Genomic DNA, 19,212 nt, shown 5'->3' on the forward strand with positions numbered 1-19,212 from the left:
GCTGCTTTACCAGCCCAGTGTTTTCTATTCTCACACAGCTGGAGTCCTGCTTTATCACCCCAGTGTTTTTTATTATTTCACCACTGGAGTTCTGCTTTATTACCCCAGTGTTTTCTATTATTAAACAACTGGAGTGCTGCTTTACTCCCCAGTGTTTTCTATTATTAAACAGCTGGAGTGCTGCTTTACCAGTCCAGTGTTTTCTATTATTAAACAGCTGGAGTGCTGCTTTACTCCCCAGTGTTTTCTATTATTAAACAGCTGGAGTGCTGCTTTACTCCCCAGTGTTTTCTATTATTAAACAGCTGGAGTGCTGCTTTACTCCCCAGTGTTTTCTATTATTAAACAGCTGGAGTGCTGCTTTACCAGTCCAGTGTTTTTTTATTATTTCACCACTGGAATGCTGCTTTACTCCCCAGTATTTTCTATTATTAAACAGCTGGAGTGCTGCTTTACTCCCCAGTGTTTTCTATTATTAAACAGCTGGAGAGCTGCTTTACTCCCCAGTGTTTTCTATTATTAAACAGCTGGAGTGCTGCTTTACCAGTCCAGTGTTTTTTTATTATTTCACCACTGGAATGCTGCTTTACTCCCCAGTATTTTCTATTATTAAACAGCTGGAGTGCTGCTTTACTCCCCAGTGTTTTCTATTATTAAACAGCTGGAGAGCTGCTTTACCACCCCAGTGTGTTGTGTAATTAAATAGCTGGAGTGCTGCTTTACCACTCCAGTGTTTTTTATTGAACAGCTGGAGTGGTGCTTTGAATTGAAGTCCCCTGCTCCTAGTAAAAACTCTCCTGCTGCCATCTCCAATTGGTCTCCAGTGATTTGTGACCTGCCAGAAACTTCAGTGTATCATGGAGTGCATCGAAGGTCACTTTTCAATACAAGTCTATGAGAGCTTCATACTGGCCTCATTTTTGTTCTCATAGATTTATATTGAGCGCTTGTGATGTAACTACTGATTTACGGATAGTCAAAAGTTACAGGCACAAGATGGCACCAGGTAACCAGAAAAATACACCAGGGGCAGGTGACTTACATTTAAAGTACCACTCCAATGATGAAAAAAAAAAAATGAGGTGGTGCTTTTTATCCTTTAGTTTTCCAGTTTTCTTTCACAAGTTCTCCAACAAATGGGGCAGTTCTAATCAGTTAGGGGTTGTTGTATCCAATCTTAAACTTTCCTGCAGCTTACAGGGTACCTATGGAAATCAATATATTGTCTCTGCTGTGACTAAAATGGTTTTCCATTTTTAGAAAATTGTACACTAAATACGTTCTGTAATGTAAAATAACAGGTGCAGATAATAGTCACCCTTAGTGGGTCCAGTGCTAACTCTGCGAGATAGATGCCATGAGCTACTGATCACAGTGATGTCAGCATGAGATCACTACTGTAGCCAAAATGTAGAAGCTAGAGCAATGGAAAGGAGCTGGAGACCTGGAGCAGGAAAGGGTGAGCACTATCATATTTTGGTATTTTACTTTATACAAATTATTTGAGTCAATTTTTGTAAAATTGAAAAAACCCTTTAAATGATCTTTGGAGACACTTAGGGATACTTTGCACGCTGCGACATCACTACTGCGATATCGTCGGGGTCAAATCGAAAGTGACGCACATCCGGCGCCGGTAACGACGTCGCAACGTGTAAAGCCTAGATGCGCCGATAAACGATTGTAAAGGCATCGTAAATCGGTGATCTGTGTAGTGTCAATCATTTTCATAATTTCACACCAATAGGAGATACGATGTTGTTCCTCATTCCTGCGGCAGCACACATCGCTGTGTGTGAAGCCGCAGGAGCGAGGAACATCTCCTTACCTGCGGCCGCCGCCTATGCGGAAGGAGGAAGGTGGGCGGGATGTTTACGTCCCGCTTATCTCCACCCCTCTGCTTCTATTGGCTGCCTGCCGTGTGACGTCGCTGTGACGCCGCACGACCCGCCCCCTTAGGAAGGAGGCGGGTCGCCGGCCAGAGCGACGTCGCAGGGCAGGTAAGTGCGTGTGAAGCTGCCGTAGCGATAATGTTCGCTACGGCAGCTATCACAAGATATCGCATGTGCGACAGGTGCGGGGACTATCGCGCTCGGCATCGCTACAATCGGCTAGCGATGTCGCAGCGTGCAAAGTACCCCTTAGTCCTCTGCCTAACTTATGGAGGTCATGAATAAGGAACTGGTACTTTGCTGACTGAATTCTTTAATATAGTGTCTGAAAGTGGATGTTTGAAACCCGATAATTACTTTAAATTACACTCTGCAGAATTATTAAGTAAGTATTTTTGCCAGGCATCTTCATTTAAAAGTAAGTATAAACATATAAAAAAGATACAATACAAGGAACAATAGGAGTCTCTTTTTATTTTGGTTGGTGCAATGTATTTGACCATACTGTAACATTGTTTATATTAGATTATATTTTGGGGGGTTCTTTTGATAAACTTAATTTACTTGCTCATCATTCCTTTTTGCCTGCACATCTACATTGTGCCATCCCTTGGGGCCTTTATTTGTCCTGCCCATTTTTCCTTTTGTCTGGTTCTTACATTATTTGGATTCCTTGCACTGTACTTTTTATATGCTTTTATCTATTTTTTCAACAAAATTGTTTACATTTGCATTTATATATGGTCTTAAGGCTACTTTACACGCTGCGATATCGGTCCCGATATCGCTAGCGTGGGTACCCGCCCCCATCTGTTGCGCGACACGGGCAAATCGCTGCCCGTGCCGCACAACATCGCCCAGACCCGTCACACATACTTACCTGCCCGGCGACGTCGCTGTGACCGGCAAACCGTCTCCTTTCTAAGGGGGCGGTCCGTGCGTCACTGAGCGGCCACCCAATAGCAGCAGAGGGGCGGAGCTGAGCGGGACGTAACATCCCGCCCACCTCCTTCCTACCGCATAGCGGCCGGGAGGCAGGTAAGGAGAGGTTCCTCGTTCCTGCGGTGTCACACGTAGCGATGTGTGCTGCCGCAGGAGCGACAAACTACATCGTTACTGCTGCAGTAACGATAATCGAGAATGGACCCCCATGTCACCGATGAGCGATTTTGCACGTTTTTGCAACGATGCAAAATTGCTCATCGGTGTCACACGCAGCAACATCGCTAATGCGGCCGGATGTGCGTCACAAATTCCGTGACCCCAACGACTCCACATTAGCGATGTCGCAGCGTGTAAAGCCCCCTTTAGTCATGCTTCTTATGTTAAAGCATTTAGTGGAAAGCATTAAGACATGGCCATTTCCTAAACTGAGTTAAACCCTATTGGGAAATTCTGGGGCCTTCTTAAATTGGAGATTTACGATGAAGGAAAACAGTCACTTCTGTGCACAGTGTTTAGGAGGCTGTGATTGGTGCTGCCCAAAAAAGTAAATCATTAACATATTAAGAAACTAACAGACTCCATGGTTTTTTTTTAAAACCCGGTTCTGATCCAGAATCCAGTCCCCATATAAGTCTATAGGGATCAGAAACCAGAGATTAAAAATGCTGGTAAAAGGAATAGGGAGATAGGAGCAAACGTGCTGTACACAACCATTCTATGTTATGGCGGCAAGCTGCTTCCAGGTCGCGCATTCAATTCAAAGTAGCCTTCATTGAATATACACTGCTTTCCCTGCCCACTGATGCCTGTGATTGGTTGCAGTCAGCCGCGCCCCCACACTGAGTGTCAGCTTGTCAGCTGACTGCTTCCATTTACAGGCTCTATGCTAGTGTGACGCCCTGGCCGGGCCAGGTAGTCACAAATAGGCCCCTACACTACACCATTCCCACATCAGGTGACATCAGCCAACCATTAAAACCCTAGTCACCCCCCCTCAGGGCTAGACAGACACACCAGGGGTTGGAACCAGGCGGTTGGAAGACGCCCACCAAGGAGTCAAGACAGCCCGGGGCGGGAAAGTAGACAGATATGCTTAGAGTTCAAGTTGGAGAGGAGTGTGGGCTGGGGCTGTGTGCATCTCCAGCAGAGGCAAATACCCCAATTTGATAGGTGCCAGGGTAGGAGCCCTGGTGCCTTTGGCTAGGAGGCAGACGGAGACCTCTGTCTGCAGGAGCCGGGAGGACGGCTCGGTGGAGCCCAGGTGGACCGGGACAGGGTAGTGGCCCGCCGGTACTGACCTGGGGAACCGACTCGGAAACCGGAGCACAAGAGGGAGTACGCAGACCCTGAATCTAGGCCCAGAAGCTACTGGTACTAGTTAATTAACTGATTGCGGCCAGGACTGGAGGTCCTGTCCCACCCAAAGTCCCGACTGAAGACAATGGCCCAACGAGGGGGATAATAGGTCACCGCCAGGGCTCAGTGATCCCGCGGGCCAGCATCTGCGGGCAAGGGCTCCTTGGGCCGCATCCAGCCGGGAGCAGACTCCTGAAGTTGCAAGCACAGGCAGTCCACCATCACACAAAGGTGCAGGAGAAAGACAGAGACCAACAGCCGGGTGGGGGAACCAGAGCGCAGCCGGCTGCGGGCACCGATCACCATCACCTTGGTTTACCAGAGACTCGAGTGTTTCATTCTAATAGTGAGTACATCAGTACCGTCTGCGGTCGCCCATTTCCCTGCACCAAAGCCCAGCGGCTCCCGGGGCCACCATCCCTGCCCACGGAGGGGTTAACAACTTGCTGTGCAACATCTCCCCCAGGTGCCCCGTAACAGTAGCGGTGGTGTCCAACCTCACCACACACCGTGGGTGGCATCACGAACTGTATACGGCTCAGCCCGTAAATATACGCCCCTACATTAACTTCCCCTTTTTATTCGGAGTGTCCACAGGACCACCGGGTCCGAAGACCCTCGAGCCACCACCCCTGAAGGTCTGGATCCAAGCAGCGGCAGGCTACTGGGCACGGGGGCTGCACACTAGTCTATGTCATAGGTTGAGGTCACACTGGTGTATAGCATCCAAATGACTCTAGGCTCAGGCTCTGCTGTGAGTAAGGTCCGAGTTTCATGTGACTGAGCTGGATGACAGCTGAGGAGGAGAGGGAGGGGTTAATCTGCCCATCTCCTCCATTGTCAGACTGTGCGTATATCGCACTTCACTTGGATAACATCCGAGTGCAGTCTGATGTTTCTCTCGCACCCATAAACTTGTATGGGAGCAAATGATAGGAGATTTGCAGACAGGCCGGTGAAAACACTGGCGTGTGACTCATGCGAGTATTGAGTTGCATCACCCGTCACGGCCTGCCACTCTCTGGAGGGGAGCATGCATATGCATGTATTTCTATGCAGCTGCATGCTCGTGTCCAGAGAGTGGCAGGTCAGGTGATGCGATTTAATACTCGCCTCGCGCAAGTCACACATAAGTGTAACACTGGCCACAATCACAGTGTTCTGTCCCCACTTAGAGGCGATTAAAGGCAATTAGTTGTGTAGAAGTGTGAGGAGCCTTACCTTCGTTTCTACTATGCGAGGCAGACATGACCAGAGCGCTCCAGGGTGGATGGAGTCATATGTACACACGTTGAGGTGAAGCAACGGTGGTTTATTTTTCCTCCTTGAACAGAAACATGCAGCAGTACAGTGATCAAGTGGCTGTAACTGTGGTAGTCTTGTGATGGTTGTCCTAGACCTGCTACTATGATCAAAAACTTTGCTTTTCTCAAGCCCAAAGCAGAGATAGATCTGCTCCTCACAATGCACTGACTGAAAGTGAAAGTATCTTGGAGTCAGGATGTGAGATCACATGTAGGGCTGAAAACACTCCCACAGGCTGGACTAAAAACCAGGGGAACAGAATCGTCTGACAAGTAGATGGCAGCAAAAGACAAGCATGAACGTATATACATTGAATAACATTAATTAAATAACAGTAGATATGTCATTAAAGGTTTTAAAGAAAACAGGTAGGAACAGCACACACAGTATGTTGTGATTTTTTTCATCAGTCCGATTACGGCTGAGGAAAAACTCGCAGATGTGAGCTGCAGCATTGTCTTACATGGGGCCAAGTGCAATGCGAGATTTTCTCACTGCACTCGTGCAAGTGATACATCAGTATGACTCTACCCATACAGTAAATAGAAATAAATAAATAAATTGGCATAGGGTCCCCCAATATTATGATACCCAGCACAGATAAAACCTACAGCCAGAGGCTGCAGCCCCAGCCCTGCACTGATCTTGGCTGTGTATCAAAATAAAAGGAACCACATGCGGCTTTTATTTATTTAGTTTAATTATTTAAATAAATAATTTAAAAACAGTGTGTGGTTCTCCCAATTTTGATATCCAGTCAAGATAAAGCCCAACAGCTGGGGGTTGGTATTCTCAGACTGGGGAGGGCCACAGTTATTGGCCGCCCCTCCCCGCCTACATATAGTAATCTGCAGCCGCCCAGGATTGTTACATGCATTAGATGTAACAAGCCTGACTCTTTAACCGACTCTTCCCGATTACCCTGGTGTGGTGGCAATCGAGGAAATAAGGGGTTAATAACAACCCACAGCTGTTACTAAGCCCTAGGTTATTGATGGTAGGTGTCTATGACACCCCCATCACTAATCTGTAAGTGTAAGTAAAGAAACACAAATACCAAAAAAATCCTTTATTTGGAATAAAATACAAAAACTCCACCCTCTTTCACCACTTTATTAAACCCTGCACATCTGACGTAATCCACATGAGGTCCCATGGTGATTCCAGCTCTGCTGCATCTCAGTCACAGCAAGCGGCAATAGAGCAGGATTGCTAGCTGTGAGCTCTAGAGAATGAATGAGCCGCAATGAGCTATGACTGTTTGCAGGCAGACTCTGTCATACAGGCTGGGGGCGCTTCTGACTGCAACGAATCACAGAGGCTAGGCTGGCCAATGGGCGGGGAAAGCAGTACATATTTATGAGCAATGATGAGCGGCACAGGGAGGCCGCGTGAGTAGCGTACATCCACGACAGAGCCTTGGTAAGAATCAAGCGCTCACTTCATCCTCATTTTCTTTAGTTTTCCTTTTTTTTTTTTTAATTTCTCAAGTGCTGGATCCGAATCAATCACCCGGGAAACATTGAAAGCGTACGGATCCGGACTGTTACAGTCCGGGTTCGCCCATCACTACTTATGACTGTTATTAAAAAGAAGGACAGCTATAATAATCACTGATATATATAAACATATGTATATATATATATTTTTTTTTTTAAATGTCAGAAATGTATCTGTACAATTTGAGATGTTTAGTTATTCTAACTTTAATATATGCAAATAAACAACTGAAATGGCTACATTTAGATTTTTCATTTAGTTGAATATCTCTGCACACTAATAGTTGCCTAATAATCCTGCACACAGATATTCTCTTAAGAAAGACATTATCCCACTTTTACTTTCTTAAATATTCAGGTTTAGTAACCTTTTGGATTGACCGATAGTTCTGTAGTTGTTCAATAATAAAATGAGTTATCAAAATTTAAAATTGCCAAATAATTGTACAGTGTATTGTACTTTATTATTTTACATCTGTACCTATGGTTTACTATTATGCACAATGTGCCCAATAATTACATATTATAAAACTATACTCTATAGCGTTACAAAAGCCTTGCGAAAAATCTAAGTGGAAATTGAGAAAACTATAAATTATACTGACTTGTGGTCTAGTTTACCAATAATATACAGTATCTAGGCTATCTTTCAATTACTGGAAATATTTAATTGCCTTCCTGATCCATTTATCTAATTCTCTATCCAAGACAGAGTGGATTATTGATGACCCCCCCCCTCCCACCCCCTTTTCTTACACACAGCAATTGTGGATCCTCACTTATCCTGCCTTAAGTATAGCATATAAACCCAGTTTTGTTTGGTCTGTCTTAAAGATACATGGACCCTTATTACCCTTTTAGATTCTAGATTCATCTTTAACTAAGGGGGGATTACAGAGATTTGTCCCTGAGGTCCTGTATTTTTTACCTGCATAACATTGCCCAATTATAAGCTGTACAGTACGTGTTATACATGGGAAAAAAACCCACAAACCTAGAAATGCTTAGAACAGGTTTTCTACTTTGATACATGTAGTGACACAAAGCCTTCTCTCCTCCATGATCTCTATACCTACTGAGTAAAGTACTGCAGAACTGCTTGTAGCTTATGGCAGTCATTGTGGTAGTAGAACAGAGCTGACAGTACCTTGAGATGAAAACTGCAAAAGGTGTTTGCAGTGGCACATTGCTCTGATGTTCTCCACCTCTCCCACACTGACTGCAGTGAGATGAAAGATACAAGAAGTGTTTGTAATGACTAGTGATGAGCGAGTACTAAAAAGCTCGGGTGCTCGAAGCTCGGGCCGAGCCTCCCAAGATACTCGTGTACTCGGCCCGAGCAACGAGCCCAATGTTATCCTATGGGAGACCCGAGTATTTTTGTGAAATGACCTCCCGGCAGCATGGAGAAACCCTAAAAATGGCACAAAAGTCTCAGAAGAGTGCTCAAATGACATGGCAACAGCATGGGGAAGACCCCTTGAAGCATTTATCACTCAAAAGTCACAGCTGTGAACAATTTTGTCCGCGTTTTACGCCATTTTTACGGACTCATCAGAAAACCTTCCAAAATGACCCCAAAATGATTTTTCATGGCGGAAATGTTAAGGGCACATACCCAATAGTGAGATAGAGCTGGTGTATGTTACTTTTTGAGATCAATACATGAAAGATTTTACGTGAAAACATTGTGTGGCACTCCGATGTCCCTGAGAAGAGACGTACATGAAGGCCTCTTGAGTCTAATGTGCCCATTTTGAGGAAGTGAGTCTTTGTAGTATTTTCCTTTGCCAGGGCAGTCCTAAATTGTGAGGTTCACCAATGCCCCTGCATACAGACGTGCATGAGGGCCTGTAAACCTGAAGTGCCCATTGTAAGGAAGTGGGTGTATTATAGTATAGCCCTTAGGCAGGGCAGCCAAAAATTGGGAGGCTCCACGTTGTCCCTGGATAGAGACGTGCATGAAGGCCTGTAAACCTGAAGTGCCCATTGGAAGGAAGTGGGTGTATTATAGTATAGCCCTTAGGCAGGGCAGCCAAAAATTGGGAGGCTCCACGTTGTCCCTGGATAGAGACGTGCATGAAGGCCTGTAAACCTGAAGTGCCCATTGGAAGGAAGTGGGTGTATTATAGTATAGCCATTAGGCAGGGAAGCCAAACATTGGGAGGCTCCACGTTGTCCCTGGATAGAGACGTGCATGAAGGCCTGTAAACCTGAAGTGCCCATTGGAAGGAAGTGGGTGTATTATAGTATAGCCCTTAGGCAGGGAAGCCAAACATTGGGAGGCTCCACGTTGTCCCTGGATAGAGACGTGCATGAAGGCCTGTAAACCTGAAGTGCCCATTGGAAGGAAGTGGGTGTATTATAGTATAGCCCTTAGGCAGGGCAGCCAAAAATTGGGAGGCTCCACGTTGTCCCTGGATAGAGACGTGCATGAAGGCCTGTAAACCTGAAGTGCCCATTGGAAGGAAGTGGGTGTATTATAGTATAGCCCTTAGGCAGGGCAGCCAAAAATTGAGAGGCTCCACGTTGTCCCTGGATAGAGACCTGTTAGGTTCTTAGTGCCTCCGTGCTTGCATTTAAAAACCGCACGTGTGTGCCTGTTGGTGGCAGCTTTCCGCTGCATTTGTGTGAGTTTTGCAAAAACTTGGATATAACACACAAGTCTAGTGAATACACATCAGCACAGCATTGCAAAATGCGCAAGGGCGTTGTCAACGAACAAGGAAGTGGACGTGATGGTGGTGCAGGCAGACACCGAGGTTGTGTGCAAGCTCTAATTTCGCCACAACAAAGGGCCACATCTAGTCGCTCGCACGTCCTGTCCCAAATTCTTGGGGACCGCAGCAGTACACCGCTCTTGAACCAAGACCAGTGTCAACAGGTTGTTAGTTGGATAGCGGATAATGCTTCCAGTCAGATTGGCACCACCACAAACACTCTGTCTTCCATACGGTCAAGTGTCAGTAGCCGTGATACTGCACCGCACATTTCAGAACCTGATCCTCCTTCCTACCACCAGGCCGAGTACACGTCCACGGACATTACTGATCCCACACTTGGACACTCGGAATAGCTGTTCGTTCACGTTTCCATTCACAAATTCTGGCCTCTCGCCAGCTCCTGTTGAAGTGGGCCATGACGAGATTGTATGTACAGATGCACAAATATTTGAGCAGCCACGTTCTCACGAAGTTGGCAACGTGTCTCAACAAGGGGTGGACGATGATGAGACACAATTGTCAGGAAGTCAGGAGGAGGAGCAGGGTGCGGAAGAGGAAGACGACGTGGTGGATGATCCAGTAACTGACCCAACCTGGCAGGAGGATATGCAGAGCGAGGACAGCAGTGCACAGGGGGAGGGAGGCGTAGCATCCCAACAGGCAGTAAGAAGCAGAGTGGTGGCCCCAGGCAGACGTCAGGCAACTGTTCCCCGGAACAACACGACACAAGGTGCCTGTACAAATGTTAGGTCTTCCCGAGTCTGGCTGTAATACTATTGTATGTATTGAGGATTTCGATTGCGTTAGGGCAATGACAACCAGAGACGAGTTCTTGGTGCAAGACATTTATAATATGCAACCAGCAAATATGTACATAAACGGAACAAAAACACAGTAGAACATAAATACAGGAAATACCTTCCAGGGACTGAGCGAAAGGGAATTCCCGGGACCGCGCACCGGACTCCCCCAGGGAGACCACCAACAGCAAACCCCTATACAGGGACTGTCTGGCAATCACCCCAGAAGCCCTAAATGCGCAGCAGCCGGGACACAAAAGGGCAATAGGTAAGTCGAAAAATGTCTGTACGTGATGTGAGTCCAGAGTGGTATTAAACGGAAGGAACCGGGCAGAAGTTCCGACCAAAGACGGCAAACGGAGTCCAGGTACAGCTAGATGATACCAGATGAAGTCCAGAGTCGGTGTCGGTTGTTTTCCAAGAGGATCCGAATAACAATCAGGAACCAAAAGCAGCAGGGCAGGAGCACACAGGAAGCAGTATACTCAGGCACTGGACTAAGCTTTAGGGGCGGCTTTTAAACAGATGGACAGGAAGTAGGGCAACAGAACAGAAAACTCCATGTTAACAAAGGGCAAGCTCTTTCAAAAGAAAACTGGAAAACCCGGAACTCTGACACTGGCAGTTTTTTAAGTTGGCTCCAGATGATTCTAAAAAGGCCATTTGCAACACCTGCCATGCCAGCATCAGCAGGGGTACCAAAACTAGCAGCCTGACCACCACCAGCATGATCAGGCACATGTCAGCCAAGCACCCGACTTTGTGGGAAGTACAACAGAGTCGAGGAGCAGTGCTTGCTGATGTCACTGCTACGTCTTCGCTGGTTGTGCATGCGAGCCAATCCCCTGTCCATGCTGCCTGCGAACAAGCCTCCTCCACTCCTGCACCTGCAGTTGCCTACGCAGAAAGAACACCATCATCAAGCACGTCCTTGTCCCAGCGCAACGTTCAGTTATCCATTCAGCAAACCTTTGAGCGCAGGCGCAAATACACTGCCAACACCCCACATGCCACAGTTCTAAATGCTAACATTTCGCGACTGCTTGCGCTGGAAATGTTGCCTTTTAGGCTGGTTGAGACAGAAGCATTCCGCGAACTGATGGTGGCAGCTGTCCCACGTTACTCGGTCCACAGACGCCACTATTTCTCCCTGTGTGCCGTCCCCGCATTGCATAACTAACCACGTGTCACAAAACATCACACGTGCCCTGAACAACGCTGTTTCAGCCAAAGTCCACCTAACCACAGACACGTGGACAAGTGCATGTGGGCAAGGACGCTACATCTCGTTGACGTCACACTGGGTTAATATTGTGCAAGCTGGGACCCAGTCTGAGCGAGGGACGGAACACGTCCTTCACACACCAAGTTTTGCAGGCCCTACCTCAGTCAGGGTTTCACACACACTCTACAGCTCCGGAATGTCATGCTCCTCAGCCTCCTCCTCCTCCTGCGCATCCTGATCCACTTTACCCTCCACACCAGTCCCAAGCTGGAAGTGTCGCTGGCGGAGGAGGGGACGGTGCGCTCTCCCACTGCTCGGGTCCGGCTGACGCAGCTCTACGGCTGCTGCTGCTCGTTGGCTCGAGCGATGGCCGGATCCCGGGGACTCGAGCGGCGCTACTCGCCCGTGAGTGAAAAGGGGTGGTTTGGGTTTTGGGGATATTGTCCGTGACGCCACCCACGGTTGTGGTGATTGTGTGGACACCACCGCTGCTCTGGACGGGGATCCCGGGAGCCTGTGACAGGGAGCAGCTTTGTTGTTATTTCTCCCCTCCGTGGGTAGGGGGGTTGGTTGTCCCGGGGCCTGGTGATGGGGTAGAGATGGATGACAGGCGGGTTGCGGGGCCTGATGAAGTGCATGGTCGCAGGGGCAGCGCTGTGCCGCACGGCACGGAGGTACTCACTCAGCCCAATGATGATGACACAGTTCAGGGTAAAACAAGTGGCTGGATGGACGGGTCACTCGGACGGCTGCGGTTGTTCCTCCCTGCAGGTTAGTGATGACTGTCTCTCCCTGCACCTAAGTTAAGTGTTGGTAGTGATGGTTTCCCAACGGTAACCCGCTCCCTGACCTGGATATGGGCCGGAGGAGCCCCTTTTGCCCACAGGCGCTGGCCCTGGGAGACGGTTGCCCTTGGCGGTGGCTGTGTCTCCCCTTCACGGTTGTACGGTTGCCTTCTATCTGGACTTGGCTGTTTGGAAACCCTGAGGTCCCCTTCAATAACGGATTTGGCAAATTCACGGCGACACCAAGCCTTGCCGGGATCCGAAAGTCCTCTGCCAATGGTGCTGGCTTCTCTTTGTATACCGGTCCGGTACGGCCGGGTCACCACCCGTCCACGGTCCTTACGGCAGACTCCAATCGGCCTCCACTGCAGACGGTCACCACATCCTGCCAACCTTGCTGTCCTGTCCGGGCCACACACCCGGACCAACTTCAGGCTCTTTGCTGTCACTTTTCTCCTCTCTACTACTTTCCTCCTTCCACTTCCTTAGCTTAACTCTCACTGCCTGTGTTTTCCCTCCTCCTCGGTGGGTGGAGACCAACCGCCTGGCTCCACACCCTGGTGTGGACAACAGCCCCTGGGGAAGGCAACAAGGATTTTGTGTTTTGACTATGATATGCCTGCAGGGAGTGTGGGGTGTTTAAGTGTTGTGCTCTGTGGCCCCTGGCTTGTCCAGGGCGACACAGAAGCACTGCAGCACTGCCTCGGCGAAGCGGCAACAGGCAGTGCTGAAGCTAATCTGCATAGGTGACAAACCCCACAATGCAGAAGAGGTGTGGACAGCTCTGAAACAGCAGGCAGATCACTGGCTTACAACTCTGAACCTAAAGCCAGGAAAGGTCGTGTGTGACAATGGCCGGAACCTGGTGGCGGCTTTGAGGCGAGGCCAGCTGACACATGTTCCATGCGTGGCCCATGTGCTCAACCTCGAGGTTCAGCGGTTTCTAAAGTCATACTCAGAGCTGTCTGATCTGCTGGTAAAAGTTCGCCGCCTGTCTGCACATTTTCGAAAGTCACCTACTGCTTCAGCCGGCCTTGCCGGCTTAAGACGCCGTTTGCATCTTCCGGCACACAGACTGGTGTGTGATGTCCCCACGCGTTGGAATTCAACTCTGCACATGTTGGTCAGGATATGTGAGCAGAAGAGGGCAGTTGTTGAGTACCTGCATCACCTAAGCCGTCGGGAAATGGGTCAAACTCCACACATAACACCTGAGGAGTGGAGATGGATGTCCGACCTATGCACCATCTGCCAAAACTTTGAGGACTACAACAAGATGGTGAGCGGCGATGACGACATTATTAGCGTCACCATACCGCTTCTCTGCCTTCTAAAATGGTCTCTGCTCAGAAAACAAACATGATGCATTGCAGGCGGAGCGCGATGAGTTTCAGCAAGAAACAGTAGTGGGTGTGGGTGATGAATGATAACACACAGCCCAGCCTCGTCTCATCACAACGTGCAGTGGAGGACTATGACGAGGAGGAGGATGAAGACATGGAGCAACTCTCTGGCCAAATTGAGGATATGACATGCAGTCATATCCTCGGTTCAGCGTGGCTGGCCAGAGGACAGGGTAGATGATGAGGAGGAGGAGGACAGCATGTTCAGTCATCGTGTTGGTCAGGATACTGAAGTGATGGCTGTTAAGAGTCTGGCACACATGGCTGACTTTATGGTAAGCTGCCTGTCTCATGACCCTCGCGTTAAGAACATCTTGGCCGACAATCATTACTGGTTGGTAACACTGTTAGACCCACGCTAAAAGGAGAACTTTATGTCTCTTATTCCCGAGGCGGAGAGGTCAGGCAAAATGCAGCAGTTCCAGAAGGCCATAGTCACGGAAGTAGGCAAAGCATTCCCCTCACAAAACGCTAGCGGCATAGGTCATGAATCAGTGGACAACCGAGGCGTACAGCCGAGAGAGGCACAAGTCCAATCCGCCAGAGGTAGGGGAACAGTCTTTAAGATGTGTGACAGTTTTCTCAGCCCCTCACGTACCACAGCCCCTGAGGTGCGGGGTAGTGCCACAAGAAATCCTAAGTTTGCCCAGATGCTGAAGGAGTACCTTGCAGATCGAACAACTGTACTCCGACATTCCTCTGTGCCTTACAATTATTGGGTATCCAAGCTGGACACGTGGCATGAATTGGCTCTCTACGCCTTGGAAGGCCTGGCCTGCCCTGCTGCTAGCGTTTTGTCAGAGCGTGTTTTTAGTGCCGCAGGTGGAATCATTACAGATAAACGCACCCGCCTGTCAACTGAAAATGCTGACAAGCTGACTCTGATCAAGATGAACAAGGGTTGGATTGGGCCAGACTTCACCACACCACCAGCAAATGAGAGCGGAATTTAAAGTTTGCCATGTACCTCCACTCACCCATGGGTACACACTTCTGGACTTTGGATAATCGCTGGACTGCTCCTCCTTCTCCTCATGCGCCACCATGATGATGACCGTTACAAATTGCAATACTTAGGCCTTTGTTTCAGGTATACCCCCAGTGGTAAATTTTTTCGCCCATTCTTTGCAGAATGGACATTACAACGACAGGAGACCCGCTCCTTTGCAATGGGAACAATGTTTTGAGGCCCTCATGCACGTCTCTACCCAGGGACAACGTGGAGCCTCCCAATTTTTGGCTGCCCTGCCTAAGGGCTATACTACAATAGACCCACTTCCTTCCAATGGGCACTTCAGGTTTACAGGCCCTCATGCACGTCTCTATCCAGGGACAACGTGGAGCCTGACGCTGCCACCGACTGCCACACACGTGCTGTTTTTAAATGCAAGCACGGACGCAATAAGAACCTAACTGGTTTTTAGGAGCGACAATTACTGAGAAGTCTGACACTATCAGACACTGCTGACTGACGTGTATTATACACTAGACTTGTGCGTTATATAATAGTTTGTGCAAAACGCGCACCTGTACGCTGCCACCGACTGCCACACACGTGCTGTTTTTAAATGCAAGCACGGACGCAATAAGAACCTAACTGGTTTTTAGGAGCGACAATTACTGAGAAGTCTGACACTATCAGACACTGCTGACTGACGTGTATTATACACTAGACTTGTGCGTTATATAATAGTTTGTGCAAAACGCGCACCTGTACGCTGCCACCGACTGCCACACACGTGCTGTTTTTAAATGCAAGCACGGACGCAATAAGAACCTAACTGGTTTTTAGGAGCGACAATTACTGAGAAGTCTGACACTATCAGACACTGCTGACTGACGTGTATTATACACTAGACTTGTGCGTTATATAATAGTTTGTGCAAAACGCGCACCTGTACGCTGCCACCGACTGCCACACACGTGCTGTTTTTAAATGCAAGCACGGACGCAATAAGAACCTAACTGTTTTTTAGGAGCGACAATTACTGAGAAGTCTGACACTATCAGACACTGCTGACTGACGTGTATTATACACTAGACTTGTGCGTTATATAATAGTTTGTGCAAAACGCGCACCTGTACGCTGCCACCGACTGCCACACACGTGCTGTTTTTAAATGCAAGCACGGACGCAATAAGAACCTAACTGGTTTTTAGGAGCGACAATTACTGAGAAGTCTGACACTATCAGACACTGCTGACTGACGTGTATTATACACTAGACTTGTGCGTTATATAATAGTTTGTGCAAAACGCGCACCTGTACGCTGCCACCGACTGCCACACACGTGCTGTTTTTAAATGCAAGCACGGACGCAATAAGAACCTAACTGGTTTTTAGGAGCGACAATTACTGAGAAGTCTGACACTATCAGACACTGCTGACTGACGTGTATTATACACTAGACTTGTGCGTTATATAATAGTTTGTGCAAAACGCGCACCTGTACGCTGCCACCGACTGCCACACACGTGCTGTTTTTAAATGCAAGCACGGACGCAATAAGAACCTAACTGGTTTTTAGGAGCGACAATTACTGAGAAGTCTGACACTATCAGACACTGCTGACTGACGTGTATTATACACTAGACTTGTGCGTTATATAATAGTTTGTGCAAAACGCGCACCTGTACGCTGCCACCGACTGCCACACACGTGCTGTTTTTAAATGCAAGCACGGACGCAATAAGAACCTAACTGGTTTTTAGGAGCGACAATTACTGAGAAGTCTGACACTATCAGACACTGCTGACTGACGTGTATTATACACTAGACTTGTGCGTTATATAATAGTTTGTGCAAAACGCGCACCTGTACGCTGCCACCGACTGCCACACACGTGCTGTTTTTAAATGCAAGCACGGACGCAATAAGAACCTAACTGGTTTTTAGGAGCGACAATTACTGAGAAGTCTGACACTATCAGACACTGCTGACTGACGTGTATTATACACTAGACTTGTGCGTTATATAATAGTTTGTGCAAAACGCGCACCTGTACGCTGCCACCGACTGCCACACACGTGCTGTTTTTAAATGCAAGCACGGACGCAATAAGAACCTAACTGGTTTTTAGGAGCGACAATTACTGAGAAGTCTGACACTATCAGACACTGCTGACTGACGTGTATTATACACTAGACTTGTGCGTTATATAATAGTTTGTGCAAAACGCGCACCTGTACGCTGCCACCGACTGCCACACACGTGCTGTTTTTAAATGCAAGCACGGACGCAATAAGAACCTAACTGGTTTTTAGGAGCGACAATTACTGAGAAGTCTGACACTATCAGACACTGCTGACTGACGTGTATTATACACTAGACTTGTGCGTTATATAATAGTTTGTGCAAAACGCGCACCTGTACGCTGCCACCGACTGCCACACACGTGCTGTTTTTAAATGCAAGCACGGACGCAATAAGAACCTAACTGGTTTTTAGGAGCGACAATTACTGAGAAGTCTGACACTATCAGACACTGCTGACTGACGTGTATTATACACTAGACTTGTGCGTTATATAATAGTTTGTGCAAAACGCGCACCTGTACGCTGCCACCGACTGCCACACACGTGCTGTTTTTAAATGCAAGCACGGACGCAATAAGAACCTAACTGGTTTTTAGGAGCGACAATTACTGAGAAGTCTGACACTATCAGACACTGCTGACTGACGTGTATTATACACTAGACTTGTGCGTTATATAATAGTTTGTGCAAAACGCGCACCTGTACGCTGCCACCGACTGCCACACACGTGCTGTTTTTAAATGCAAGCACGGACGCAATAAGAACCTAACTGGTTTTTAGGAGCGACAATTACTGAGAAGTCTGACACTATCAGACACTGCTGACTGACGTGTATTATACACTAGACTTGTGCGTTATATAATAGTTTGTGCAAAACGCGCACCTGTACGCTGCCACCGACTGCCACACACGTGCTGTTTTTAAATGCAAGCACGGACGCAATAAGAACCTAACTGGTTTTTAGGAGCGACAATTACTGAGAAGTCTGACACTATCTGGACTGTTTTACACTGTGTACACCAGCCCCAGATATGATGAAGGCTGGTATACGGTCACCACTACCCTGCCTGCCTGCCTGCCTGTATACTGGTACAATAGTCCTGACAAGGACTCTTCTGGTCACTAGCCTGTATTCCGACCTGGCTATACCCTGCCTGTATATAGCAACAATAGTCCTGAGAAGGACTCTGCTACTGTACTCCGACCTGGCTATACCCTGCCTGCCTGTATACAACTAGAATAGTCCTGAGAAGGACTTCTGGTCACACTGTTTGCAGCCCTGCTCCGGAACTAACTATAAAGGGCCGCAAAGCTTTCCCTGAATCAGCGACACTCTCCCTACACTCACTGTCAGAATAGCTGTGAGCAGAGCACAGCGCGCCGGCCGATATAAAGGCTCGGTGACGCTGTGCAGGCCGGCCAATCACTGCAATTCCACAACTAACAGGGCTGTGGCATTGCAGTGGTCTGCCAGCCAATCCCTGCATGAGGGCTGGCTCTCAAAAGAGCGCCAACATGCAGAAATGAAGACCACGAGTAAAGCACGAGTATCGCGAGATTACTCGGTCCCCGCCGAGCAGCCCGAGTACAGTGATACTCGTGCGAGTACCGAGTAGTGACAAGCATGCTCGCTCATCACTAGTAATGACACATAGCTTTGCTGTGCTCTAACACTCCAACACTTGCTGCTGTGAGATGAAAGATGGAAGAGGTGTTTGTAATGACACATAGATCCACCTACTCTTCAGAATAGGTGCAGAGATCACAGTGGAGGGCAGTGCTTTGTGTCAATACATGACTCACAGGAAAAAACTGCTGTGAGATTCTCTTGGGGAATGCCCCCAAAGACAGACCTTTGTTAATGCCCCCTTGTTTGAAGTAGATATTAGAATCCTAATTTTACAAGCTAATATATCTTTGCAAAAAAAATACATTTTCCATGATGTGACCAGTTTAAAGTGCACTAATCACCATTATTTTCCTATATAATCTAAAGCCAGTGCTCTACTGGCACTATTTTGCTGATTCTATACATACCTTTATTTGTCAGCTAGCATGTATAGGTTTTGAAACACAAGCAAGTAAAGTTTGTAAAATGAGCAGCTTTTTGAATGGCAGCAGCTGAAAATCAGATGATAGCTGGGGTGGGTTTTCATAGTTATTCCCACCCCCTGCCTGTCCATCCTCCCTGTTATTTATGCTAATTCTATTATAGAATTGTTTTACTAACTAGCTAGAAGGAC

General features: G+C 47.8%; 1 protein-coding gene across 1 annotated transcript in view; it reads left to right on the forward strand.

The window, feature by feature from the left end:
- Positions 1–19,212, forward strand: part of IGSF10 (immunoglobulin superfamily member 10) — an 83,077-nt gene that overhangs the window by 46,818 nt on the left and 17,047 nt on the right. The window lies entirely within an intron of this gene.

Source organism: Anomaloglossus baeobatrachus, chromosome 3 (assembly GCF_048569485.1).
Source record: "Anomaloglossus baeobatrachus isolate aAnoBae1 chromosome 3, aAnoBae1.hap1, whole genome shotgun sequence".
Classification (NCBI taxonomy): domain Eukaryota; kingdom Metazoa; phylum Chordata; class Amphibia; order Anura; family Aromobatidae; genus Anomaloglossus; species Anomaloglossus baeobatrachus.